Source organism: Mesoplodon bidens (genome assembly GCF_964165515.1).
Source record: "Mesoplodon bidens genome assembly, contig: HAP1_SCAFFOLD_164, whole genome shotgun sequence".
Lineage (NCBI taxonomy): Eukaryota > Metazoa > Chordata > Mammalia > Artiodactyla > Ziphiidae > Mesoplodon > Mesoplodon bidens.
In genome coordinates, this window is record NW_027671188.1 from 70771 (window position 1) to 98488 (window position 27718).

Here is a 27718-nt window from a genome sequence, read left to right on the forward strand (position 1 = left end):
ATGTCGGCCACGGTCAGGGGCCGCCGCGGGGGCAGGCAGATCTGGCTGACGGTGTGGCGCACCGGCTGCTTCTTCTTCCGTCGCGTGAGGTCGTGGCAGGAGGTCCTGGCCTCTGGCATCCTGGGGATCGTGGCGAGTCGACCAGCCGGCTGGATCGAGCGGCCTTCCCAGGTAGGGGGCTGGTGCGGAACTCGGAGGGGCCCTCCGCCAGTCCCGGGACATACCACCCGGACGCCGGGGTGGACACCAGACGCCGGGCTCCCTCCGGAGCGAGGCACGCCCACCTCGCGCCGCCCCCTCGTTGCAAGGAGCACTAAGACCTACAAAAGCCCCTCTGGCTCCTGAGAGCGCCTTCTGGGCTCTGCGCTGTGGATTCGAAAAGGAGAGAAAATCACGACCACCCCTTGAGGAAGAATGGAACCGTCCGTTTCCATGGTGACAGGAGACCAATGGCACTGGAACAGGGCTGGTCGATTTACTTTCAGGAAACTTTTTGGCGGCCACCTCAGTGGACGTGTTTTGAGTTTTCTTAAGTAGACCTGAGAAAAACCCAAGAATCACCACTGGGCTGTGTTAAAAGCGACGGAGTTCTAGAAGGCCAGCTACACTTGACTTCCAAGTCAAAGACACATACACCCCCCCACTCACCACGACCCCTCTCGCCGCCCCTTCCCACTTCTCCCAGCGACACACACACACACACACACACACACACACACACACACACACACACACACACACACACACCGGGGCAGAGCGTTACGTGTTTCAGAATGAAATAGAAATCCGCATGCCAAGCCTGATGTTACTGCTAAACCACTGTGTGATCTCAAATTAGTCACCTTTTGGGTCCTCGGTATTTTCTTCTGTGAAATGTGTAGGGGGGGAAAGTCTAGAGTTGAATGAAATCAATGGTACCCAACTTTGTGCAACAGAAAAAAGGGAAGTTGAAAAATACAGATTCACTGAATCAGAATATCTGGAAATGGGATCTGAGAATCTGTATTTTAATCCTTCTTCCCCTTTGGATTTTTTTTTTTAAGTTCAAAGCTATGGAAACTTTGAAAGAAGAGTACAAGGAAAACCCATATAGACTTCACCTAGATTGACTGGTCCTTAGTATTTGCCACGTTTACTTTCTGTGTGTGTGTGTGAACATGCACACACACACACTGCTAAACCATTTTGAAAAGATCTGCAGACAGCATCATATCTGACCCTAAATACATGTACCTGCCAAGAACAAGGACAGTCTCACACAGAACTACAATGCTATTATGTCTATGGATTTCAATGTCACAATAATGGTGCCTGGTATGCAGTCTGTATGCAAAGTGGGAAATCTGCACTTTTTAAGAGCTTCCCGAGTGATTGGTGCAGTGTTTTGGGAACCACTAGCCTGGATGATCCCTAGTCTGCCTTCTAGTTCCAGCCTTTAGTGCCGTCATTCACCCATCATTATCATCTTCATTAAATGTGCAAATATCCACAAGGCTCTGGGTAAAGGGTTCACCACAGAGAAGTTGCACAGACAACAAACCTTCACTGCACGGCCTTGCACAGCAACAGTGGACAACAGCAGCACTGCCTTTCCAGAGCAAATCAGACAGACTTCCGACTGTCCATCCAAGGCCTGAAGAGGCCCTTGGGTGGTGACAGGTGTATGATGTACGCTTTATGGTTTCTCTAGTCTGCTTCACTTTCAGACTTTCACATAAGTGCGTGTTGTGCACTTTTTAATCAAAGCTGCTTGGCAGCTCACACAGAGGAAGTCAGGTGGTGCAGCAAGGCGCAGGATACTGCAGTAGTAGGAAGATCACAGGTTTGAATCCTAGCTGGGGCCACATAAGTTCCCCTGTGACAAGTTACATGAAGCCCTAGTTTTCTCATCCACAAAGTAAGGCTGATATTACCTAATAAAGATTTCCTAAAACAGGGGGTTGTTATAGGATTCCATGAGAAATCTCTTTGCTGGTGTGATTGTCTTCACTATGCAGTAAGACTAAAAGTTTGGGTGGCATGTATACTGGCCTCGACTTGATGGCCTGCTTAAAGCTTTACTTTTAATCATAAGCTAAGTTTCTTCAGGACTCAGTGGAAATGGGAGAATCGGAATAGATCTTCAAGGTTTCTTCTACCTCTAACCTCCACCTAAGTTCAATATGCATTAGACTCCACACCGCTGACCCCCTGCCATCCCCTGACTTCACCCCTTACCTCTGTCCCCGTCACTCACGGTGCTCCCGCTACCCTGGCCTTCTTTCAGTTCCTGCAGCAACCAAGTTCAGGGCCCCTGGATTTGCTCCCAGCCTGGAACACTCTTCCATCGATTTTTGTTCACCCTTTTCATTTAGAACTCAACGGTCACTCGTCCAAGGGCCTTCCTTACTATCTAACCTAGCTCTCACTGTCCCTAGTCGCTCCCTATCACATTACTCTGATCTATTTTCCTTAGAGGATAATCTGAAATTATCTTGGTTGATTAGTTTGTTTTCTGTCTTCCTCAGGTTAGCCCTCAGCATCTTGTTCACTCCTAGACTGCAGACGGACCTCAGCAAAAAAAACTGTTGAATAAATGGCATGCATGCACGAATAAGCAAGTCGGCGGAAGGGCTCTGTCCCACTTTCTTAGTTTTAGGATCCCGCTCTACCCTGTCCCACCCCACTCGCAACAAGCCCGGGAGCAAATTGGGCAGAAAACGACGCGAGTCACAGCCCCACAGCCAGCGAGCTGCTACGGCAGGGCGATGCCGAAGGGGGCGGGCCGGAAGTGACACACCCACTTCCGCCTTCGCCACACCAGCACTTCCGGATTGGAAGGCAGGTGGCCACGCGTTCGGAAGGTAAGTGAAAGCGCCTTATAGTTGCTCCGGCTTTTTTCCCAGTTGGCGTGTCTGAGCCGAGAGGTGTGTGGCTGCTGTCTTCACCTCCCCGGAGGCCCGCCTTTGGCCCAGGTCCCCAGGGATGAGGGTGGCGCCTGTTTTCTCCGCAGCCGCTCCAGGCCCCTCCACTCGGGAACCTCTCGTTCGTTCCTCCCTCTCAGCCCCGGAACGCCCACCTCGGGGCAGAGCAGGGTCTCCAGGGCACCCCAAAGTGGGGAGGGGATCGGGACCAGGCTTGGGCACGTCCCTGAAAGGCGGGAAGTGGTATGTTCCGAATAAGTGTGAGTAAATGTATATCCATACATATCGAATGCCGGGGAATCATTTGGGAGCCAGACGGACGAGAAGATCCCAGCCCTTAGGAGGCCGGTTCTGTCCCAACGGAGCGAAGTGCAGTAGGCAAGCAGCTGGATTGTTGAGAAACATTGTAACGAGAAGGCGGGACCCAGAAGTGATGAGAGAAAGTGAGTTTCAAACTTAGACCAGTTATAGCGCAGAAAGGTAACGGAGGAAAGGCATTCCTGGGGAAATGAGATGCTTTTGTAAAGTCCCTGATAACGAGAAGGATCACGGTGTATTCTGGGAACGGAAAGAAGACAGGATGTCTGAAACCCAGGGAGAAATGAGCGGTGGAGGGGTAGGCATGGACTAGACTAGCTCATGAAGGGCATGGTAGGTCTGTAAGGATTTGGAACTTTATTTTAAGAATAATGGAGGGACTTCCCTGGTGGTGCAATGGTTAAGAATCCACCTGCCGGTGTAGGGGACACGGGTCCGAGCCCTGGCCCGGGAAGATCCCACATGCCTCAGAACAGCTAAGCCTGTGCGCCACAACTACTGAAGCCTGCGCTCCTAGAGCCCGTGCTCTGCCACAGGAGAAGCCATGGCAATGAGAAGCCTGCACACCACAATGAAGAGTAGCCCCCGCTCGCGGCAACTAGAGAAAGCCCACAGACAGCAACGAAGCCCCAGCACAGCCAAAAATAAATAAAATAAAATAAATAAACTTACAAAGAATAATGGAGAAGCCATAAGAAGGTTTTAGTGGGACGTGACTATATATTTAAAACGTGGTGCTGAGTTCAAGAGACCAGAAGGAGAAGCATAGAAGGTATTTACAAAAAGAAAGAAAGAAACTAATGGAAGGTAAAAATACTAAAAGGAATTATCTGCTCTGTTCATTGTTATTGAGAGATCCTGAGGGAATTCCCTGGTGGTCCATTGGTTAGGACTCTGTGCTTCCACTGCAGGGGGCACGGGTTCGATCCCTGGTCAGGGAACTAAGATTCCGCCAAGCCACGTGGTGCAGCCAAGAGAGAGAGAGAGAGAGAGAGAGAGAGAGATAGAGAGAGAGAGATCCTGAAAGATGGGCCAGGAAAGTATCTCTTGAATTTAGTGGCTCTAAGGTCATAGGCACTCTAACTGGAGCAGTCTCAGGGGGCGTGTCTTGGAGATGGAAGCTGCAAAGAAGTGGGTTAAGAAGGGGTTTCTGTGCATCTCTGGGTGACACCAGGTAGGAAGGCCTTAACCAAAGCTCCTGTTGCCTCCGTTGGAGGTGAGATCCTGAGGCTGGTAGTTTTGGCTTATAGGTATCAGTCCATATGTTTGTTATTCCCCATCCTTCCAGCTAGACAATTCTTATAGTTTCTTGACTACCGAGGAGAAAGTAGGTACCTTCTGGTAGAAAAGGTGCTTAAGCATTCAGACTTGAAAGACCACTGACACAGAGAGGTCTCCAGGATCTGTTGTTAAGTGAAAATAGCAAAATGCAGATCAGAATATACAGATGCTGCCTTCTCTGTGAGAAAGGAGGGAAAATAAGGGCAGATTATTTTGATGTTTGAACCATGTAAACGTATTACCTTTAGTATTACTTTTAGTCGCAGAGAAATAAAATCTTAAAAATTGAAACCCAGAAGCAATACGGAGCAAGGAGAGTTGTAAGATGTGTTTGTAAAATTATATTTTTAACCATGTCTTTTGTGAAGTACATTTCTATTCCTGTACTTAAACTCCAGGATGCACGTGCTCTGTATAAGAATTGACATTGGAGCCTTATTAAACTTCATTCCAACTTATTGCAGAACTTGGACATTTTGTTGGACACTAACAAGGCCCATTCAGCCTCTTTCTCAAAGATGCGATCTACTAGTTTGAGGTCAGTGGATACTTGATGTTCCCGCTCTGAACCACAGCTGGGCTAAATGCTACAAAAGAAAAATAGTTTGCTATGAAAGTATAGCATTTGGGGAATGGACCAAGCTCAAAGGGTCAGGAAAGGTTTCTTTCTTTTCTCTCTCTCTCTCTCTTTTTGGTAAATACTTGAAACAGTATGTTTACATCCTTCAGTTGCTTGTTTTTACGCTTGTATTTTTTAAAAATAAATTTATTGATCCATTTATGGCTGTGTGGGGTCGACGTTGCTGCCCGCAGGCTTTCTCTAGTTGCAGCGAGCGGGGGGTTACTCTTTGTTGTGGAGCATGGGCTCTAAAGCAGAGGCTCAGTAGTTGTAGTGCAAGGGCTTAGTTGCTCTGTGGCACGTGGCATCTTCCTGGACTAGGGCTCGAAACCGTGTCCCCTGCACTGGCAGGTGGATTCTTAACCACTGCGCCACCAGGGAAGTCCTTAATGCTTATTTTTCAGTGAAAGGAGTCTGTATTCTTGTTCTGCCCCTTGCTTTTTAGAAAGTGAACTATTTCAGTTCACTTTAAAAGAGTAGACAAATAAGAGTAGACAAAAATATAACAAATACCCCTGTACTCGTTACTCCAGTTAAGAAATAAAAGATTGAAGATATAAGAGTAACTGGCTCTCTACTTGTCCCTAATCCCTGAATTTACCAGTTATATTCCCCGTGCTCTATTCATAGTTTTACTACATATGTATCCATTCAGAAAAGATACATGAAACGATTTTGTGTTTTGAATGTAACATACATGGCATCATCATGTATGTATTCTCTTAACTCAATATACACGTCATCATAACATTTATATTGTCTTAACTCAGGATGCATGGTATCATAATGTTTATATTCTTTTAAAGCTTTCTGGAAGAAGCGATGCTCAAGCCAAGCTCTGAAGGATGAAAGGAGGCAGGGAGGGGTAGGAGACAGCGGAGAGCGGCCCAGAGTGAGGGAGTCGTGATTTATAAGACCTCAAGCCAGGGAAAGGATTGGAGCATGTTTGGGGAACCGAAAAAAAAAAAAATAGTCCCGTGTAGCTGGAGCAACAGAGTTTGAGAGGAGAGGTAGAAGATGAGGCCATGGGGGAACAAGGGCCCGATCATGGCAGAGCACTGTTCTCAATTAACTATATTTTTTCCATATCATAAAGGCAATGGAACCAGACAAGTGAATTACAGTGAGCTTGCTACACATTTAGAATAATGGAAAACTTATAATCATGACTCCAGGCTTGCCATTTGTCCTGCAGTTTCGTTTTTGTGTGATTTTTTTTTTCCTCCTGAGGCTAATGTTTAAAATGCTCTGCAAAAAGAAACCATGTGGTTCTGTTTCCCTATAGGAGTAAAATGGAAGGAGGATCAAGCAGATTGGAAACCCACACTCCAGTTTTCGTCTAGAAAAAGATCAAGCATTCTGTACATAAGGAGAGACATGGGAGGCATCCCCATGAAAGATTCAGAGACTCCTCCCTGGCAAAGAAACCGGCTGACATAACTAAGGGTAAAAAAAAAAAGAGAAAGGATGCCCAGCATCTTGTTTCTTCTGCTTTGAAACAATCAGAAATGTGTGATGAGCCTGAAAAGACCACTTCTATACCGAAAAAGAATAAAAAGAGAGGAAAATGTGCTTTGGGAGTCTATAAGGAAACAGGTATTGTGTACATCCTGGTGGATAAAGAAAACATTGTGGGGGCTTCCCTGGTGGCGCAGTGGTTGAGCGTCCGCCTGCCAATGCCAGACACATGGGTTCGAGCCCTGGTCTGGGAGGATCCCACATGCCGCGGAGCGGCTGGCCCCGTGAGCCGCAATTGCTGAGCCTGCGCGTCTGGAGCCTGTGCTCCGCAACGGGAGAGGCCGCGATAGTGAGAGGCCCGCGCACCGCGATGAGGAGTGGCCCCCACTTGCCACAACTGGAGAAAGCCCTCTCACAGAAACGAAGACCCAACCCAACACAGCCATAAATTAAAAAAAAAAAAAAAAAAAAGAGCTGGTGACACGTACGTGCGCCGAGACAGCGCGAATTGGAGGAAAAAAAAAAACTTCAATAGGTTACCAGAGTAATTCAAGGTAAACTACAAATAAAGGATAATTGAGACAGAATTAAAAAAAAAAAGAAAACATTGTGAACACACCCAAGAATTTTAGAAAGCATGTCGATGTCATTTACATTGATGTAAGCAAGCGGCAAAAGTCAACAAAAGGGCCTGAAGCACATTTAGTTACTAAGTCACGTGAAAATGAGTCAGAACTGCATGATAAAGTTCGGGGGAAAAAGCATAAAAAAACATCGGAGGAAAGTCAGGTCCTGTGATGCTGTCCAGGAGAGTCTGGGTGCAAGCATCACCCTGCCCAGATCAGAATCCCAAGAGCAGGAACCCCAGCCTCCCATGGGCCAAGAAGGTGAAATCGCACAACTACCAGTGTCTGCAGATCAAAGCAAGTCTAAGACAAGAAAGAGGAAGCGTCCAAGTGACCAGGAATTCGAGGCCTTGCCTGCGCCTGAGAGCGCTGAGAACATATACTCAGAGGGATCTCAAGTGATTGGTGAGGTCGGGACTGCAGGGGGCAATCAGGAGTCCAGTGGCCTTAAGAAAAAGTCTAAGAAAAGGAAGAGAAGATCTTCTGTTGATACTGCCGTGGCACCTGCTGGTGAGTGTTCAGTGCTCAGGACGAGCTCTGAGGACACGCGCTTTGATTCAGTGGAAGGTACTGGTACCTTGATTGAAGAAAGTGTGAAACCCAGGCCACAAGAGGAGAAACCCCAGGCCTGTTCGGAAGAGGTGCAGAGGTAACGTGTGGGTGTAGAGCCTTCTGATGGTGTGCGTCTTGGGTGTGAAGTCTGCCCGTTACCTCTTTGTTCAGCACGGCCATAGGAAGTGGCAGAAATCATAAAGAGATAGACCATCGAATGTATAGGATGTCGTGCACATTTAACTGAGTAACTTGGCAGGTACTTTGCGTTCTTCATGTACAAAATAAGGCAGTTACAGTCTGTTTTCACTAAGAATTATTCCAGCCCTGAAATTCTATGTATAAGTTTAAAAAGAATTTTAAGACCCCACAATTACCTTGTCTATATGTACAGAGAGAGGAGAAAGGATCAGAGAACTTAGAATGCCACAGAACAGGAAAAAAACTTGACTTAGGGTTCTCCCTAATAAAAGAAACTTAGATATCGTTCTTTATATAATTATCATTTAAGTATACTGGCCGATGAGTAGATGCAGGAATTTTTTTGAAGCACTTTATTTCAGTTCCTGGGAGTTGGGACAGGTTTTCTCCCCTTTTCTACTCTGTGACGTTCTTACATTTGCTAGATTGTCCTGGCTTAAAATAGTTTCACATAGAAGTTAAATGGCAGAGGGCCCAACTCACATCATCCTCTGTGCCCTCTCTTTGGGGACATTTTTAGATCACTGATAATGATGCAGGAATGTTCTCGGCCTGTGGTTCTTAACTTGTATGGGGCTGTGGACCTGTGAAAGCTGTTGACCCTTTGCTCAGACAAATGCGTACAGTTTTGTTTTTGTTTTTGTTTTGTTTCAGTTTCCTGTCTGGGTGGTTAGCTGATGCCCTTGGCTAAGAACACCTTTGCACATCTGGCAGAAAGTCTGTGGGAATGAATTAGTGATAGATACATAGAAGACTATGTTTTCTTTATACTGCCAAGGGGAAAATATGTGGCCATTGTTAACTGCAAGGAAGCAATTGTAACGATGTAAACCCTGAATATTGACTTAACTAATTAGTAACCATTATTATAAAACGACTCATTGGTGGGGGGGAGGTGTCTTGAGTATCCATGGGTGTAGAAGAGGGCTGAGCTTATGAGGAAGTCAATATCTGAAACAATACAGTTGAGAAATAGTAACATAAGCAATGCCTGGTGGAAATAGGGCTTAAGGCGACATGTTTACCTTCCAGGCAGCCTCTGAGGTGTATCCAAGTTAGTAAAGCTACATTAAAGAGTTCAGACATCACAGACGGAATCAACTCCAAGATCCCTTCCAGCTTTAATGCTGTCGTAGTCAAAGGGAGAGTCACTGTAAGGAAAGAATCTGAAAGCCATTAGGGCACGTGACCTGTCAGTGTTAATCAATCCAGTTTTTCTCCTTAGATTAGAACCCACAAATGAAGAAGAAAGCAATTTGGAGTCGGCTAAAGATCCTGAAACGAAATATTTATCTGAAGATTCGAGAGATTCAGATAATTCAGACGTGGATTTGGATTCCACTGTGAGGCAGCTCCAGGAGTTCCTCCCTGATATCAAGGAGAGGGCTGCCACTACAATTAAGTGAATATATCGGGATGACTTGGGACGCTTTAAAGCCCAGGGTAAGCTTGTGGGACTTGAATATTTGTTGAACTTTTCTATATGCGTAACTAGCCCTGACTTTCTTTTGTGAGTGGTTCATATTTATAGATTCACAAAGAGCATCCCTTAGCTACTTTCAGCTTTATCTCCTTCCAGAATCATTATCTGCACTGTAAAATTACCAAACTGAAGTGCACTAGTTTTCCTCCTCTGTGCCCAACTTCTGGTAGGGGAGGCGAGGAAAAACGGGACTAATGGATCCAGGTGATCCACAGACTAGAAGATCAAGCCCGGAAGAAGAGGGGGAGGAGGTTAAGTGGTTGAGACACTGGGAGGGGGGCACAAGTGAAATCAAATTAAAACACGCATATCAACATCATCAGCTTTGATGAGGTGTAATTTCAAGGATATTAATTTGAGGGTGAGCTGGTTGTAGTGGGCATGGCTTCAGGCAACACCCAGCTTGGTCTCCTTCTTGATTTCACTGTGTTACAAGAACCTCCCAGAAAGCTTATTGGGTTTCAGAATGAACTACAAATGTAAGGTTGTGTACTGCAAGTGATAAAAGATTTTTAAAATAAGTTTAAGATTAGGAAAATGTACTGTGTAATGCAGTCAATAATAAGGAGACTTGAGTGCTTTGAGTTATGACGAGGAATAGAACGTAAATTGCAGTGACATTGTCCCCACCTCCCCCCAACATATATTCGTAGAGAATATACATGTTCATGTTTGTGCCACCCAGTTCCCAGCACTGCCTTGGGGGGAGGAGGGGCAGAGGATAGTGAAGTGGGGGGGGGGGCGCTTCTTTTAAACTTTTATTTCAACACTGTTTGAATTTTTAATGAATATCTATTACTGTTAATTTATTTCTTAAATAACTGTGTAAAAAGGAATTGATGACACAAGAAAGGTCACATTGGAGTAGGATGGCCAGGGAAGACTTTGGGAGGACAGTGTGGCTTTGGCCGAACTCTGCAGGAGAGCCAATGTCAAGGGCACAAGCAGGGGCTGCTCCCCGATAGGTGGGGAGGAGCTGACGGGTGCTGTTGTGATTGCTAAAGACAAAACGGTGGTTCGCTTTCATTCATTGTTGACAGTTGTGTACCTTTTTCTCCTTCCCCAAATCCTAGGTGTCGCTATTAAATTTGGCAAGATTTCCGTGAAGGAAAATAAGCAGTTAGAGAAAAATGTGCGAGAATTTCTGTCTCTGACAGGAATCGAGAATGCAGACAAGCTGCTGTACACAGACAGATACCCAGAGGAGAAATCTCTAATCACCGACTTAAAAAGAAAGTACTCGTTTAGATTGCACGTTGGTAAGTTTAGAACTGTGGCCTCTTTGACCATCTGCAGCCTTCCAGCCTTGCACAGATAACCATGGTGAGTATTGAACACAATGCCTGGCCCGTCCAGTACATGCAGTGCATGTTAGCCGCTGCTACGTTAATAGTATTTTTATTGCCAGCCTATACGTTCAGGGATTTGGAATGTGTTCACGTCTCCCAAGGATAGTGCTTTTACAGATTTTCTAACAAATTAGATGATCAGCTTCCAGCTTTCCTACTTGGTAACAATTACGGTTTTGGTTTCTCTTCTTGACCTCTATTGTGTATTTTTTGCATACACTGCACAAAGTACTCTGGTATACACCAGAGTCTCAGACGTTTTTTTAAGTAGAGCCATTTTTGCGCTTTGAGCTGGAACCCTCCTCTTGGAGGTATCCTGGGGAAGTTAGAAGGTCACGAAGCAATGTAGGTTTGGACTGGAAAAAAAATCTCTCTTGAATTTAAAGAGGATAATTTCTTAGGTGAAATGCACAAAGGAAAACAGAACAGTGAGCCCCTGCTGGGGGATCCTTTCATCTTTAGAGTGGCAAAGCAGGAAGAAGCTTATTCAATTGCAAAGTTTTTTTGTTTATCTTATGGGGAGCTGCTGGAGTGTGTCCTCCACCTCCAGATTACGGTAAAAGCTCTTTGCCTAATAAGGGTCTTTTCCGTGAATTTAGCAGAACAGAAGCTAGAGCCCCTACATACTAAGCATCTAGTTTCCAGAGATGGCCACGGAAACTGGGGATTTTGTATATCTGCTCCCCAAGACGGCTTTCTGCAGGACATAGGAAACCGCACCCTCCACCTGGGGTCTAGGATAGCGTGTGCTGTAAAAAGGGGCCCTTCTGGGTTCCTTTTATAATTGCGACTGTGTTTCATGCCTCGCTCCGGTTGTCCCTCTGACCACCTCTCTTCCGACTTTAGGTAAGGGCATTGCCTGGCCCTGGAAACTCATATACTGTCGAGCAAAGAAGATGTTTGATGTCAACAATTACAAAGGCAGGTAAGAAAAAACTTGAGCAGAGCATTTCTCTAGTCTTTGCTGATACTGTAAATCAAAACGTACACAACAAAATCGTGAAGAGTTTCGTGTGTGAAACCAGATGTGCCGTCAGGTGTATGTCTCCAAAGTCCCTTTCAGTTTCCACCTCTTGAATAAATCTTCTGTCATCTTCCCCTTTCTAAATCCCTGGCTTTTACTTTATGCTGTCAATTGTAGCATTCTCCACGCGCTGCCTCTTAGCGTCACCTGTGCAGTTTTCTCGGCAGTCTCCTAAGTTGTAAGCTCCTTGCGAACCCAGACGTTCCTTCTCAGTGTGATGTGTGCCCTTCAGCACTGAGCCCAGTGCTTTGGGTTTTCAGTAAATATTTGAAGGTGGGGGTGAGCATTTGTGTGAGGTCATTTAAGTGTGATTCGGTAACATCAATGCAGAGCTTCATGTGGCGGTAGCCTTTCTGTCCTCCCTTTTTTCCTAAATAAAATACCCAATTATGTTCTGTTTCCAACATTCCAAATAAATCAAATGTAGACTGAGCGTCAGTGGTGGGTAAGCACTCTGCTTAAGGACAAAGGGATGAGGGAGAAAGCATCAGCTCCTACCCTTGAGGGCCCAGACAGCCACCTAGGGCTCAACTACTGATCTCACTTCCAGGAGGCAGATGGAGTGAATCTGTCACGGCCAGTTGGGTCCTACTGAGCGCCGTGATCTTGAATCAGGACATAGGTACTATCAGAACGTAACATTGATATGACCTCGGCTTCTTTTTAAAAATTTTTACCAAAAGAAATAAACCGGAAGTAGAGGAAAGGCGCCTCCACACAGACTGAAACCTGCCCTCTCTTTTTCCCAAGCCCCCGCCATGTACTTTAAGGAAATTCACTAAGGGTGACATTTTAAGTGGGACCAAAATGATGCTTTTGGTAAATGAGTGAGGTAACCTGTTTTTCTACCTGTTACATCACTGTGGGAAATGGCATTTTTCAAATAATGAAGGTCTGTCATTCTGATAATAAAGTTCATTCACTGGTACCATATTACTTGTGTTGTGCTGACCATTTACCCTTAAAGTATGTTTCCAACTTAAGGAACTCTTAAGTGAAAAAACCATAGAAAGTCAAAAATCAAAGAATTGTAAGGCTCCAAGGGGCCATGGAGGTCAGTACACCTGTTTCCTCATTTTCGTACACTCTGTTTTTCTCTCATGTCCTCTTTTTTGTTGCTTCAAGGGTACTTTTAAGTCTTGTTTTAAATCTCAGGAAGACCCTGCTTGCCTTATAAAGGAAACTGCTAAAAAGCTTGATTCTTAATGGTGAAGGATTTCGCATCTCTGTTCACCATGCTCTGCATTTTAGATCCATTTCTGAGAATGCTAGGATCTTACTGTCCCCCGGTAGTTGTGGATCATCCTCATTAGAAATGGTTAGTATTTTATTAGGGCTGCTTTTGTGTTGCATTAGTAATAACATAAACTACCACTTCTGACCCCTCTTCCTTCCCACCAAAAAGGAATTATAAAATGTCATAATGATGGCTTTTTTCCCCTTAAACATTTAAGATGTTTAATCTCAAAATCTGCATATATTATAGTGCACTTTAGTTCTTTTCTTTTAATGTATTTGCTTTTATGTGGGATTGCTGCCTCTTAACTTCCTTAAACTGTGACCGATTTGTGCTAAGGCATCTGTCACATCTTTTATTTTTGTCTGTGTTCGGTCTTTGTTGTTGCGCACGGGCTTTTTCTGGTGGTGGCGAGCAGGGCCTACTCTTCGTTGCAGTTTGTGGGCTTGTCATGGCGGTGGCTTCTCTTGTTGTGGAGCATGGGCTCTAGGCGCACGGGCTTCAGTAGTTGTGGCTCTCAGGCTCAGTAGTTGTGGCGCACAGGCTTAGTTGCTCCACAGCATGTGGGATTTTCCCAGACCAGGGATCGAACCCATGTCCCCTGCATTTGCAGGCAGGTTCTTAACCACCGCGCCACCAGGGAAGTCCCTGTCTCATCTTTATTGAGCATCTGTTGTCTGTCAAGCATTACCGGGTTCCAAAGTGTAGAAAACTGACAGGGTCCCCACCCTCCGAGGACTTCCCCTCCAGAGCTGTGCTGTCCATCCATGTGACCACCAGCCTCATGTGGCCATGGAGCACTTGAACTGTGGTTAGTCCAAGCTGAGATGCGCTGAAGAGTGAAGTATACAATGGACTTAGAAGGCTTGGTGTGGAGAAGAGAGTGTAAAGTATCTCATTCATACTTTTAGGTTCGGATTACATGTTGAAATGGCTGCATTTTTAGTATATTGAGTTAAACAAGATATGTTATTAATTCATTAAAACTAAATAAAATTAGGGACTTCCTTGGTTGTCCAGTGGTTAAGACTCCGTGCTTCCACTGCAGGGGGTGTGGGTTTGATCCTTGGTTGGGGAACTAAGATCCCACATGCCGCATGCTGCCGCTAAATAAAACCCCCAAACACATGGAAGGCAGAGTGGAATGGTGGAAAGTGGTCCTTGGTGATTTGACTGAGCTCCTGGATTAAGCTCACCCTAGGGCCCACTTGTATCTGGACTTTTCAATTGCCTGAGCCAATAAATTATCTTTAAAAAAATTAATAAAATTAATTTTCACCTGACCACTAGAAAATTCTAAATGACATCTGTGGCTCATATTTCCATTGGCCAGTGGTGGCCTAGACGACGGGTCAGATAAACCAGGGAAGCCACGAGCGTACAGTTGCCAGTGGTGATGGGGGCAGTGAGAGAGCAGCAGAGTGTCCTGTGGGAGAGGACAGCAGGACACCTCCAACCAGGTGGTCAGGGAAGCCCTCTCTGAAGATGCACCATTTAAGCTGCTTCTGAAGAGCTTGCAGGAGCTTTCCAGCGGTGGAGGGAGGCCATTCCCAACACAGGTCCAGAGGCTTCGAGGTGAGAAAGGCCGATAAGGCCAATAGGGTTGAACTTAGGGAGCACCGAGCTTTGCAGGCACAGTCAGAAGTTTGGGTTTTATTGTGTGAAGCCTTTATGGATTTGGCTGGGGAATAGCATGATCAGATTATTTGTCCTGGCCTCTGTGTAAGTGAGCCAGGGACTGCGGTGACTGACTTACAGGATGCTCATGGTTGTGATGCCGAGACAGGAAGTATCTGGGCTCAGGACCTTGGTAGGACTGCGCTGAGCAGGTTTCCTGACAGCCCGCCCTATACAGCTTCTCCCAGCGTCGCAGCGTGCTGCAGTGAGAATAGTGGTTTTAAGCTTGTGGTTAACGCTTAGCTGTGATCTGTTTTCCCTTCCTCTAAGGTATAGCAAAGGAGATACCGAGAAGCTAAAGATATACCAGTCCCTCCATGGAAACGACTGGAGAAAGATTGGCGAGATGATGTCTGGAAGTAGCCTCTCTGTGGCCCTGAAGTTCTCCCAGATCAGCAGTTGTAAGTCGTGGTCTCTAGAGCCCACTTTGGTGAACAAATCAGCCCACAGTGGCCCAGGGCCCAGGCATCACTGCAGGCCTGTCTTCTGAGAGAGTCATCACTCTTTCAGCCATTCTCTTACTGATTCATTTATTTCTTCATGCATATTGATGCAGCCTTTATTCACCAGACTGATTTCTGCCACACGTTATGTCAGTAGCTTTCAGTGTGACTCCAACTGCCAGGTAAACTGAAACCCACTCAGCCGGTGGGCAGGAGAACCTGGGCCACCAAGGTCCTTTCCCCCAGGTGACCAGGGAAACCATCAAAGGGAGGGCCTGTTAGTCAGGGACGTTTCCCAAAGCCAGTGTCAGTCGTCTCTTGTCTGTTCTCTTCTTTCATAAAAAGCTTCCTTGGTTATATTCTTCACCTTAAAAAGTCCCCAGTTGCTTTCAGAAGACAGTCCTTAGTGGGTGTTAGCTTCAGCCCAGAGGCTCACATGCTCCGGCCCTGCAGGCAGAGCCGTGCAGCGGGTCCCAGCAAGGCGTCTGCATGTCCGCACGTGGTAAACTCTGAGGTGGTGGAGACCACGCCTTTTGTGCCACCAACTCTGGCCACCGGTGCCACGCGAAGACTCAGCACAGCCAATTCTGCCAGTTTCCAAGAAGTAAAGCAAACATCTGGATTTGCACGTGTGTGTGAAATCAAGATCTTTTTTTTCTTGGGACTCTCTTTTTTAAAATAAATTTATTTATTTATTTATGGCTGTGTTGGGTCTTCGTTGCTGTGAGCGGGGTTTCTCTAGTTGCGGTGAGCAGGGGCTACTCTTTGTTGCAGTGTGCGGGCTTCTCAGTGTGGTGGCTTCTCTTGCTGTGGAGCATGGGCTCTAGGCGCGCTGGCTTCAGTAGTTGTGGCGCACAGACTCTAGAGCGCAAGCTCAGTAGATGTGGCACATGGGCTCAGTAGTTGTGGCTCGTGGGCTCTAGAGCGCAGGCTCAGTAGTTGTGGTGCATGGGCTTAGTTGCTCCATGGCATGTGGGATCTTCCCAGACCAGGGATTGAGCCCGTGTCCCCTGCGTTGGCAGGCGGATTCTTAACCACTGCCCTACCAGGGAAAACCCTCTTGGGATTCTCTTGATTTTTAAATATTCATCCAAATTGTTATTGGGGAAATAGTAACAATAACATTCTGTAGGCCAGATCGAAGATATCTGTAGCCTTCCAGCTTGCGGCCTCTTCCTTAGCATGACTGTGAGCATGTAGACAAGAAGAGCGAATCATAGAAGCTTATGATGCCCTGCACCAAGGACTGGCTTTAGGAATTTACAGGTGCTGGGACTTCCCTGGTGGTGCAGTGGTTAAGAATCCACTTTTCCACTTCAGAGGGCATGAGTTTGATCCCTGGTCAGGGAACTAGGATCCCACATGCTGCAGAGCAACTAAGCCCACACTCTGCATCTAGAGAGAAACCTGTGTGCCACAACGAAGGTCCTACGTGCTGCAGCTAAGGCCGAACACAGCCAAATAATGTTTTTTAATTAAAAAAAATAGCTTAATGAGTGCAATATGTAAAAAAAAGAAAGAAAAAAAGAAATTCACAGGTGCCTTCATCAAGTACTGTGGTGACGCCATTGTAGCTGTTAATTTCACTCCAGAAACTCTTGGGGAGAGTTATTTATATAACATGAAAGTCGTTTGGTTATTCTCTTTCCACTAAATGTTTGGGAACCTCACAATTTCTTGCAGTAGGTATTACTCTTAGAAACAGGAAGAACAGCTTTCTCGAAGATAAAAAAAAGATTGCATTAAGAAAGGATTTTTTTTCTTTGCAGTTGGTTGTGTATGTGTGTGTGTGTGTGTATGTGTGTGTGAGTGTGATTGGTCCTTAAAAGGAAACTATGGCCACTTTCGTAGTTTCATTTTGATTTGCATGTAACTGATAGTTTTTTTGGTTTTGTTTTGTTTTGTTTGGCTGCGTTGGGGCTTCATTGCTGCGCGCGAGCTTGTTCTAGTTGTGGCGAGCGCGAGTTACTCTTTGTTGTGGCGTACGGACTTCTCATTGCCGTGGCTTCTCTTGTTGCAGAGCACGGGCTCTAGGTGCGCAGGCTTCAGTAGTTGTGGCATAAGGGCTCAGTAGTTCTGACACGCGGACTCTAGAGCACAGACTTAATAGTTGCGGCGCGTGGGCTTAGTTGCTCCCCGGCATGTGGGAACCTCCTGGACCAGGGCTCGAACCTGTGTCCCCTGAACTGGCAGGCGGATTCTTAACCACTGCACCACCAGGGAAGTGCATAACTGATAGTTTTATGTTTGTGTAATTGAGATGTTGCCCATTGTCTTCTGAAAAGTGTCTGATTTACCTTTTTGTTTATAAAGGCTTTATTTTGGGCCTTCCCTGGTGGTCCAGTGGTAAAGAATCCTCCTTCAGATGCAGGGGACGCTGGTCGGGGAACTAAGATCCCACATACCGCGGGGCAGCTAAGCCCGTGTTCCACAGCTGCTGAGCTCACGCACCCTGTAGCCCATATGCCACAAACTACAGGGGCCATGCACCACAACTAGAGGGAGAAAATTCACACGCCACAACTAGAGAGAAGTCCGTGCACCATAACAAAGAGCCTGCGCTGCAACAAAAGATCCCACGTGCTTCAACAAAGATCTCATGTGCCGCAACTAAGACCCAACACAGCCAAAAAAATAAAGAAAATAAATAAATTAAGGGAAAAAAAAGACTATTTTTCTAGAGCAGTTTTGGGTTCACAGGTAAAGTGAGAGGAAGGTACAAAGACTTCCTACTTATCTCCTGCCCTACACATGCACGGCACACCCCCATTCTCAACACCCCCCAGCAGAGTGGTCCATTTGTTACAATCCGTGAAGCTACCTTGACACATCTTAACCCCCCAGAGTCCACAGTCCACATTAGGGTTCACTCTTGGTGTTGTAGCTTCTGTGGGTTTGGAGAGATGTCAAATGACAGATACCCCTCATCATCATTTTGTTGTTAATATTGTGTTTGAAAGCAAATAGATGAGCAACTTCAAGACCATCCTTTTATGTCAACAGAAAGAAATCATGGTGCTTGGAGCAAGACGGACACCCAGAAACTAATCAAGGCTGTTGAAGAAGTGATTCTAAAGGAAATGTCTCCCCAGGAGCTAAACGAGATGGATTCTAAACTCCAAGAGAATCCTGAAGGTCGCCTGTCAGTTGTTTGGGAAAAACTGTACAAAGGCATATCCTGGGTAGAAGTGGAGGCAAAAGTGGAAACCAGGAATTGGATGCAGTGTCAAAGTAAGTGGTAAGTTTGAGGCTTCTTACATAAATTTCAACAAGAAGCATTCCCTGCCCCTCTCTCAGCAACTTCCGGAGAGGGGTGGACTGCTGAGGTTACTAAGAATATCTGTAACGACCACGTGGAAAGCCTCACAGTAGGTCAAGAATGATCCTCTCTAATCCGCTGCTCCAAGCACTTCAATATCGAAAGCTGATTTAAGTTAGCATTTAACCACCCCTGATTCATTGTGTGGCTTCTTCATAAAGAACTTGGACCTTTTTATTCTATTTATTTATTTATTTAATTGAAGTAGAGTTGATTTACAATGTTGTGTTAGTTTCTGGTGTACTAAGTGATTCAGTTGTGCATATATATTATTTTTTTTGATTCTTTTCCAATGTAACTTATTACAAGATAGTGAATACAGTTTCCTGTGCTGTACAGTAGGACCTTGTTGTTTATCTATTTTATATATAGTAGTTTGTATCTGCTAATCTGCAATTTCAAATTTATTCCTGCCCCCTTTCCCCTTTGGTAACCATAAGTTTGTTTTCTGTATCTGTGAGTCTGTTTCTGTTTTGTAAACAGAACTTGAATCTTTTTAATATTGAATATTGACTTCTGATTTCTTCACTCTGTCCCTTTCTTCATAAAACAAGATTGTTACCTATTTATAGCATGAAAGAAATACAAAATTAACGTCTGGATATTTAGGAGGGAAATCACAAGTGTAGTGATCAGTAATACCTCCACCTTTTTACTTGTGCTTTCTAATTCAGCAGTTCCTCTGTCTTCATCCAAAGCAGGGCAGTCATACTCTTTCATCCTAGAACATCTTTAGGTACATCCATCATGAAGAAGTAGTTTCGGTCCAGATGCTGCTGCATGTTCTTTGCCCAACCTAGCTTTTCCCAGCCCTGGAGGGATTCCGAGCTAACTTTCAGCTGCAACATGACAGCTTGAAGCAGTGGTTCTACAGCCCACGACCCAGGTCTCCTGTATAAACGGGGCTCCATCATCCTGCATAAAGGGGGCTCCGTCATCTTGACCATTAAAGAAGAATGAAATCCAGAGTGGGCATGTTGTACGTTAAAAGCAAACTGCTAGATTATACTGAGTATTGTTTATATACCTTACAGTTCTGCTGTAGAATATTTATCTTACTAGAAGACTACCCTCAGGAAATAAGGACAGATAATGTTTTGGGGGGGAAGTGTGTAATATGGAGGAACCAGAGCCCTTTCTACCCCTATATCTTAGGCTTAAAAAAAGGAGTGGGGACTTCTCTGGTGGTGCAGTGGTTGAGAGTTTGCCTGCCGATGCAGGGGACATGGGTTCGTGCCCTGGTCCAGGAAGATCCCACATGCCGCGGAGCGGCTAGGCCTGTGAGCCATGGCTGCTGAGCCTGTGCATCCAGAACCTGTGCTCTGCAACGGGAGAGGCCACAACAGTGAGAGGCCTGCGTACCGAAAAAAAAGAAAAAAAAAAAAAAAAGGAGTGGGGGCTTCCCTGGTGGTGCAGTGGTTAAGAATCCGCCTGCCAATGGAGGGGACACGGGTTCGATCCCTGGCCTGGTAAGATCCCACATGCCGTGGAGCAACTAAGCCCGTGTGCCACAACTACTGAGCCTGCACTCTAGAGCCTGTGAGCCATAACTACTGAGCCTGTGTGCCACAACTACTGAAGCCCACCTGCCTAGAGCCCGTGCTCTGCGACAAGAGAGGCCACTGCAATGAGAAGCCCATGCACCGCAATGAAGAGTAGCCCCTGCTCGCCACAACTAAAGAAAGCCCACGTTCAGCAATGAAGACCCAACACAGCCAAAAATAATTAATTAATTAATTAATTACTTTTAAAAAAGGAGTGGGTTATAAAGCCTCGGTTGGAAGATGATATGTCAGTGTCTTAAAAAGGAAATGATGAAGGGGAGCCGTGCTTCAGAATCAGCATAATTAAATAACATGCAAGGGTTCTTTTTTAATTTGAAGAAAAAAGTAGGAAACTTGAATGCTGAGCATAGGTTTACTTCATGAAACATTGAAATGGCATCAGCGGGTACATTTCAAACCAGTGAACATGGGCGGCTATTAGTAAAAACTCTCAGTTTCTCTGTGTGTGCCTCATGTACCTCCCTGCTCAAGAAAGTAAATGTCACAGCTCATGATCTGTCCATCAGATTGTGACAGATTTCACTCTTCAAGAGAAGCACTTTTTAAATATTTTTAATTGGGCTGCTTCTCTCATTAGGAACTTCAGGGAACCCTTTCCCTCAGCCTTGAACTTGGGGCCTTAGAGGAATCATGGAGTCATTGATCACTTTAGTAAATCTGTGTAGTTTGGTGTTTCAGCAGCTATAATGGTAATAAGAGCAATATCTCTCTGTTTGATAAACAAGCAAAAATAAATTGAGTCTACACAGCATCCTTTAGCACCTGCAAGCAGGCTTATTCTTTTTTTTTCCTCCCTTTTATTATACTGTTTATTATGGAAATTGTGTAACACACACCAACTTAGAACTCCTTGTATCCATCACTCATTTTCAATAACCATCAACTTTCTATCTCTTTATTTACCCTCTCCCACTTTAAAAAACTTTTAAAAAGGTATATTCTTGATGGTGGTAAATCTTAGCTGTGATGAGTTGCAAAAGTTATAAAGTGGTTCTGAATAAGGACAATTTAAATGAGGAAAACAAAGGACATTTTAATGGAAACTTTACCCCGAAAATAAACTGTTTTTCTTTCTTTCAATGTAGGACGGAAATTCTAACCAAGAAGAGGACAAATGGTCGGGACGTATACCGGGGACTTAATGCCCTACAGGCCAAGATCAACCTCATTGAAAGGTACAGAAATAGAAAGTGACGATATTTTACCCGTTTTCCTCTCTAGCCAAAGAGTAATTGTTAAACAGCAGAATCTGCAGTAAGATTACCACGGTTCATATTCCTGTTCCAGCACTTTCTACGTGCATGACCTTGGATGTGTTTCCTGCCTTTCTAGTTCTTGGTTTGTTCATCTTAAATGAGGATGATAATAACAGTACCTGCCTCTTAGTGTTATTGGCCGAAGAAATGAAATAATGCATGCAAAACGTAGCATGCACTCAATAAACATAGCTCTTTGAGTCTTTAAGGCTTTCACATAGACATTGCTTACTTCTGTCCATTGGAAAATGGAGGTAAATACTTCAGGCCGAGCCCTACTGCTCTCTAGCATGCATTAGTTGGCGTCACTGCTGCTTGGTCTTTACTTTTGTCTTTGAGTTCCTGGTCCGTGCAGAGTCCTCCCTCCCCTGATCGACAGGGAGACACAGAACTGTTTTACAAAGACTGCGAGTCTAGTGGACCTGGCCTCATGTCCAATGAGGAACAGCAAAGAGCAGAAGAAACCTTTGGATTCTGGCCGCCCTGTCCAGCTTCATTATTCTTGCGCTCTGTCAGGAAGCCTGCTTCTCCTTCATTGGTGGGCTTCCTCGTTCTCCACACTGGCCTGGCTGGGGTTTTTCTCCTCTACCAGAGACAGCAGAGACTAGCAGAGCCAAGGAGGGCATCTCACGTCAGGCAGGCCTGGGTTCCAATGTGGGTACCACCTATGAGTCATGAAACCTTGAGCCAATGACCCGAGCTCTCAACCCTGATTCCTGGCCTGTGGAAAGGACATAATCCCCTAGCTTCATCAGGTGGTGTTGAGGGTAAATGGATTAGTGGGTATCAAGGTCTTAACCCAGTGTTTGTCACTTAGTAAGTGCTGAGTACACATGTATACTACTCTTGTGTGTCTACATTGAATGGTGAAGTTGTGTTTTTGTTTGTTTGGTTGGTTGGTTTTTAATATTGTATTTATTTATTTGGTTGTGCCGTGTCTTAGTTGCAGCAGGCAGGTTCATTAGTTGTGGCATGCAGACTCTTAGTTGTGGCATACATGTGGGATCTAGTTCCCTGACCAGGGATCGAACCCGTGCGCCCTGCATTGGGAGTGTGGAGTCTTAACCACTGTGCCACCAGGGAAGTCCCTGTGTTTTTTTTTTTTTTTTAATTGAAGTATAGTTGATTTACAATGTTGTGTTTAACCTTTGCTATACAGCAAAGTGACTCAGTTATACATATATATATTCTTTTTCATATTTCATTCTTTTCTATTATGGTTTATCACAGCATATTTAATATAGTTCCTTGTGAAGTTGTGTTTTTTACTAGGCTTGGTGGGAGATGCAAAGGGCTCAGGAGGAGGAAGGGTGATTTTTTGGTCTGTAGCTCAGCCCAAGACCTTGGGCTGACCTTGGGTTAGCATGCCAGTGACACTGGGCCTGTGTAACAGGGGAGCTGGAGCAGGGGTGAACACGCTGAGGCCTTCCAGCTCTTAATATTCTGTGAGCCCATGAAGATGTGGATCCTGTTGATTTTTGGCTTGAAAACTTAATTTTTATTTTTTCTCATAGGTTGAATGAAATAAATGTGGAAGATGTTAATGAAATAGACTGGGAAGATCTTGCTAGCACCATAGGGTAAGGCCATTTGTTTAATATTAATCTAATGAAAAAATCAGAGAGGAGTTCTAATAAATGCCTCTCAGATTTGAAGAACAGGACTGAAATTCCTGCTGCTTATGGAACTCATCTATAAATTGTATTTGTGTATATATGTATTGGGAACACCCTGTCTACGTACCAGACCAGGTAAATCAGACCAGTCCTCCCTCCGCTCCAACCACCACCTCCACCCCAAGACACCTGAGAAGAGTGAATGAAATGTGTGCAGAGTCTCTTAAAAGCTTCATGGAGCACACCAGCTATGACTGGGATGAAGAACCCATGGTCCCTTTGCCCATAATTAGCCTTTTACCATTTGCCACATTGACTTTATCATCCCTCCCTTTCCCGCTCCCTTCTACAAGGGAATAGAATTCTTTCCCTTAACCGTTTCAGTGTTAGTGGTGGACGCCATGTCCTCAGCAAGGCTGTTATTCTGCATCAGCACAGTGATCGTACTGAGGGCACCTGACACTGATGCACTACTATTGTCTAAAACACAGCCCCCATGCAAATTTCACCCAGCGTCCCAGTCCTGTCCTTTATAACACTTTCCCCCTGATTTAAGATCCAGTCCAGGATCTGTCTCCTTAGAGTCTTCTAAACAGCAGAGTTGTTCTGCCTTTTCTTTTCTTTTTTTTAATTATTGGAGTATAGTTGATTTACAATGTTTCAGGTGTACAGCAAAATGATTTCTGTTATAGATTTTTTCAAATATATTTATTATCTTATTTATTTAATTTTGGCTGTGATGGGTCTTCATTGCTGCGCGTGGGCTTTCTCTAGTTGGGGCGAGCAGGGGCTACTCTTCATTGCGGCTCGCGGGCTTTTCATTACGGTGGCTTCTCTTGTTGAGGAGCACGGGTTCTAGGCGTGTGGGCTCAGTAGTTGTGGCTCGTGGGCTCTAGAGCACAGGCTCAGTAGTTGTGGTGCACAGGCTTAGTTGCTCTGCGGCATGTGGGATCTTCCTGGACCAGGGCTCGAACCCATGTCCCCTGCAGTGGCAGGCAGATTCTTAGCCACTGCACCACCAGGGAAGTCCCTCCGTTATAGGTTATTACAAGATATTGAATATAGTCCCCTGTGCTATACACTAGGTCCTTGTTGTTTATCTATTCTATATACAGTAGTGTGTATCTGTTAATGTCTTTGTCTTCTACGATGTTGAAATTGTGGGAAAATACAGGCTAGTCATTGTGGAGAACTTGCCTCAGCTGGGGAGTTTGTCAGACGCTTCTTCACTGTTAGATTCGGGTTTTGTATTTTACACGGGAATCAGTCACGGGGGAGGCTGTGTTTGTGTCACCATGTCACATCCCATCATGAGGCATGTGGTTCTGATTTTGATCCCCTGGCTCTGGCGGCCTCTGCCACACTGCCCCACTGTAGAAAAGTAAGTTTTTCTCTTGGTGAAAAGAAACGGCCACGGGGAGATATTTTGAGACCACATCAAGCTCCTGTTCCTCTTCGGATTTGCCTCAGTGGTTTCGGTGTGCTGTTCCTTTGCATTTCTCCTCTGAGGAGTGAGATTTCATCGGTTGTCACTGTCTGTCTTCATTGCTATGGTCCTTGCATTTTCAATCAGTTCCTGCCACTGGAGGAGAGGCCATCACTCTGAAGACCTGAGTTCACTGCTGGCCAAGCAACAGAGAGCTGGCTGGCAAAGCACAGTCCCTCTAAGCAATGCAAACTGTTGAGCATCACAGGGCTCAGGGGTTGGTGGGCTTTGGGAGGTGGGGATGTTGAGGGACTGTCTGGCCTTTAGTTCGGGAAGGGTGCTGAGGGGAACAGGGCTGCCACAACCTGGCTGCCTTTCAGAAACGTGGCTGCTGGCGTGAGGTTGTCACTGATCCATTAGGAAGGGTGTAAACTGGTTCTGCTGGTTAGTTATTTACACCTTGGGATTATGGACAAAGAACAATCAGTCCTTTTTTTTTAACTTGGAGAATTGGAATCTTTTCGTGGCAGGCCCTGTTGGGAGTCACAGACACATGCCCACGGTTCCAAACCCTTTCCTCTTCTAGCTCGTCTCAGGGGTGGGGCACCAGCTCTTGGGTGTGGGTCCCTGAGAGGGGAGGGTGTTAGGGGCTTTGAAGGAAGGCTGTCCTGCTGTGTACCCCACCAACTCCCATCCTAAGAAGTATTCATGTCGACAGCTCCCTCCCTTTGTAATATCAAACCCCTTTTGAAAAATCTGACTTTTCCAATAAATGTTTGTGTATCTTGTGACATTGCCTCAGATCACATTTCTTAAATTAAAATGGGTTTTTAATGATTTTAAGTAGAATTATATACTTAAATATTGATTGTTCTGGTTAAGGTTTAGAAATCTCAAAGCTGTAAAACAGACATCATGGCATCCAGTCAAATACCATTGGAAATAGTACATCCTCAAAGTTTTAATAACGAATTAAAACAGTGAAAATAATTAAATTAGAAGTTCAATCTCTTCAGGTTCGTTAAGCCTCCCTTGTGAATTGTTTAGGCAGGATTTTAAAGAAAGCATCTCCACGTAATGAGATGTAACACCTACTTCGTTTGAAAATGTCCAGGTCAGTTATTGTTACTTCTTGAAGCCTGAGCTTTGATCTGCAGAACAACCTGTGTGTGGGGCGCTGTGGGAAGAGGGAAGGCATAGATGCCCTAGATCTTGGGCTTTGCAGTCAGGTGGACCGGGCGTCAAGTCCTGGGACTCTGCTCCTAATTTAGCCAGCCTTGGGCAGGTCATTCCCTCACTTGCCTCTGCGTAACGGTTTCCTCATCTGCGCAGCATTGTAACAGCACCGTGATGAGGACGACAGCAAGGAGACAGTGCGTGTCATGCCATGCACACGCGGCGGGCAGCTGCTGCCATGAAGAGGCAGAGAGAGCCCAGCCATCTTGTACTTCCACATACCTAGCAGATCCAGTTATTCCCACTAATCATATAACAACTAGATTAATTAATTACTGAAACAAATATGCCACGCTTTTGTGGCTTAGGAAATGAGTGCCCAGGAAGTGAAGTTAGTGATTTTCACTTTAAAAAAATATTTAAGATGTGGTTGTTTCCGTCCTACTTATTGTAAATGAAAAGTGGATTTGACTCACCAGAATATCGTAAGCATCCACTTTATTTAGCTTTGTAAAGTAAAAAATCCAGACCCCTGCTTTTGCATTGTGACAAATATATAGTTAGCCTGAAGGTAGTGGTTAAGAGTGTAGGATTTGTGAAATGTTGCCATTGGCAGCAACACGGATGGACCTAGAGATGATCATACTAAGTGAAATAAGCCACACAGAGAAAGACAAATAGCATAGGATATCAATTATATGTGGAATCTTTAAAAAACTGATACAAATGAACTTACTTACAAAACACAAATAGACTCACAGACATAGAGAACAGACTTATGGTTACCAAAGGGTTAGCGGGCGGGAGGTAGGGGGATAACTTAGGAGGCTTGGATTAACATATACACACTACAGTATGTAAAATACATAAACAATAAGGACCTACTGTATAGCACAGGGAACTATACTCAATATCTTGTAATAATCTATAATGGAAAAAAATCTGAAAAAATTATATATATATATATATATATATATATATATATATATATATATGTACAACTGAATCTTTCTGCTGTACCCTTGAAACTAACACATTATAAATTAACTATACTTCCATTAAAAAACACTGATATCAAAAAAAAGAAAGAAAAAAGTAGAATTTGGAGTGGACCCAATTGAAGTCCCAGCCCTTCCCCCCTATTCACTGTAAGATCTTGGGCATCTTCTCTTGGGTTCCCCATCTCCAAAACGAGGGATAAGCATAGGAGGCCCCACACAGAGTGGTCGTGAGCGTTATTTGTTGCTCTGCGGAGAGCCCTCAGGGTGGGGCTGAAGACAATGTTAGCATCAGCCCCTGTGAGCTAGTGTTACACCTTGTCTTCTCAACTGGTAGTTTAGATTATTCTAGTTTAGACAGAATCCGTGTTGTTGTACTTCTGTTTTTCTTCCTTTTGTGTGTGTGTGTTTAACCAGATGAACAATAGCTTTTCATACGTGTCTTATTTTTCTCACATGTGTAGACATGAGGATTAAGAAAGCTGCTTAGGTCTGTAGACCACCCCTCAATCAATGCACTTAGTACACAGGACTGAAATGATTAATTTTTAAACTGCCACTAACTTTTTGACACCTTTTCCTTTCTAAAGGGGTGTTCCTCCATCTTATGTCCAAAGTAAATTTTATAAGCTGAAAGCTTCCTGTGTTCCGTTTTGGCAGAAGAAGACTTTTCCAGGTCAGTATTTTCGATATCTGAATAGTTAAAAACGCAGCATATGGGGACACACGCTGGTAGTGTGACCTTGGGTAGTGACTTTTGGGAACCTCAGATTCTTCAAATGGAAAATGGTAAAAATTGGCAAATTATAACCCCTACCTGACAGGACTTTCAAAAGTACTAAATGAGATAATGAGCTTGAGAAGTGTGGTCACCAGGCCGCCGGGCGTTTAGCAAGCACTGGGTGAGGAGCTGCGAGTGCTTCTGGATTGCACAGCACACATGCTCACACCACATGCCTGCACACCCACTGATCCACAAAAAACTGGAGGTACAGTTTCTTCTCTGCAGCCATTTGTAGGTGGTTTACATATGTAATTCCCAAACCTGGACTATCGGAGTCAGTTGGGGAACTTGGGAAAAAAGATACATACCTGGGTCTCATCCCAGACCCAGTCGATCCTAGTCTCTAGTCTGGGTCCAGAGGCTAGATTTTTCTCTAACAAGCTCACAGATGAGTCGCCAGTGGCCTG

General features: G+C 44.9%; 1 pseudogene across 1 annotated transcript; it reads left to right on the plus strand.

The window, feature by feature from the left end:
• LOC308611704 (transcription termination factor 1-like) lies at positions 1–27606 on the plus strand (annotated as a pseudogene). The gene is made up of 11 exons: positions 1–171; positions 2639–2843; positions 7181–7854; positions 9184–9401; positions 10515–10700; positions 11637–11715; positions 14999–15129; positions 18175–18409; positions 21141–21230; positions 22826–22891; positions 27118–27606. The product of its transcript is annotated as a transcription termination factor 1-like (transcript).
• Positions 27607–27718: the final 112 nt, after the last annotated feature.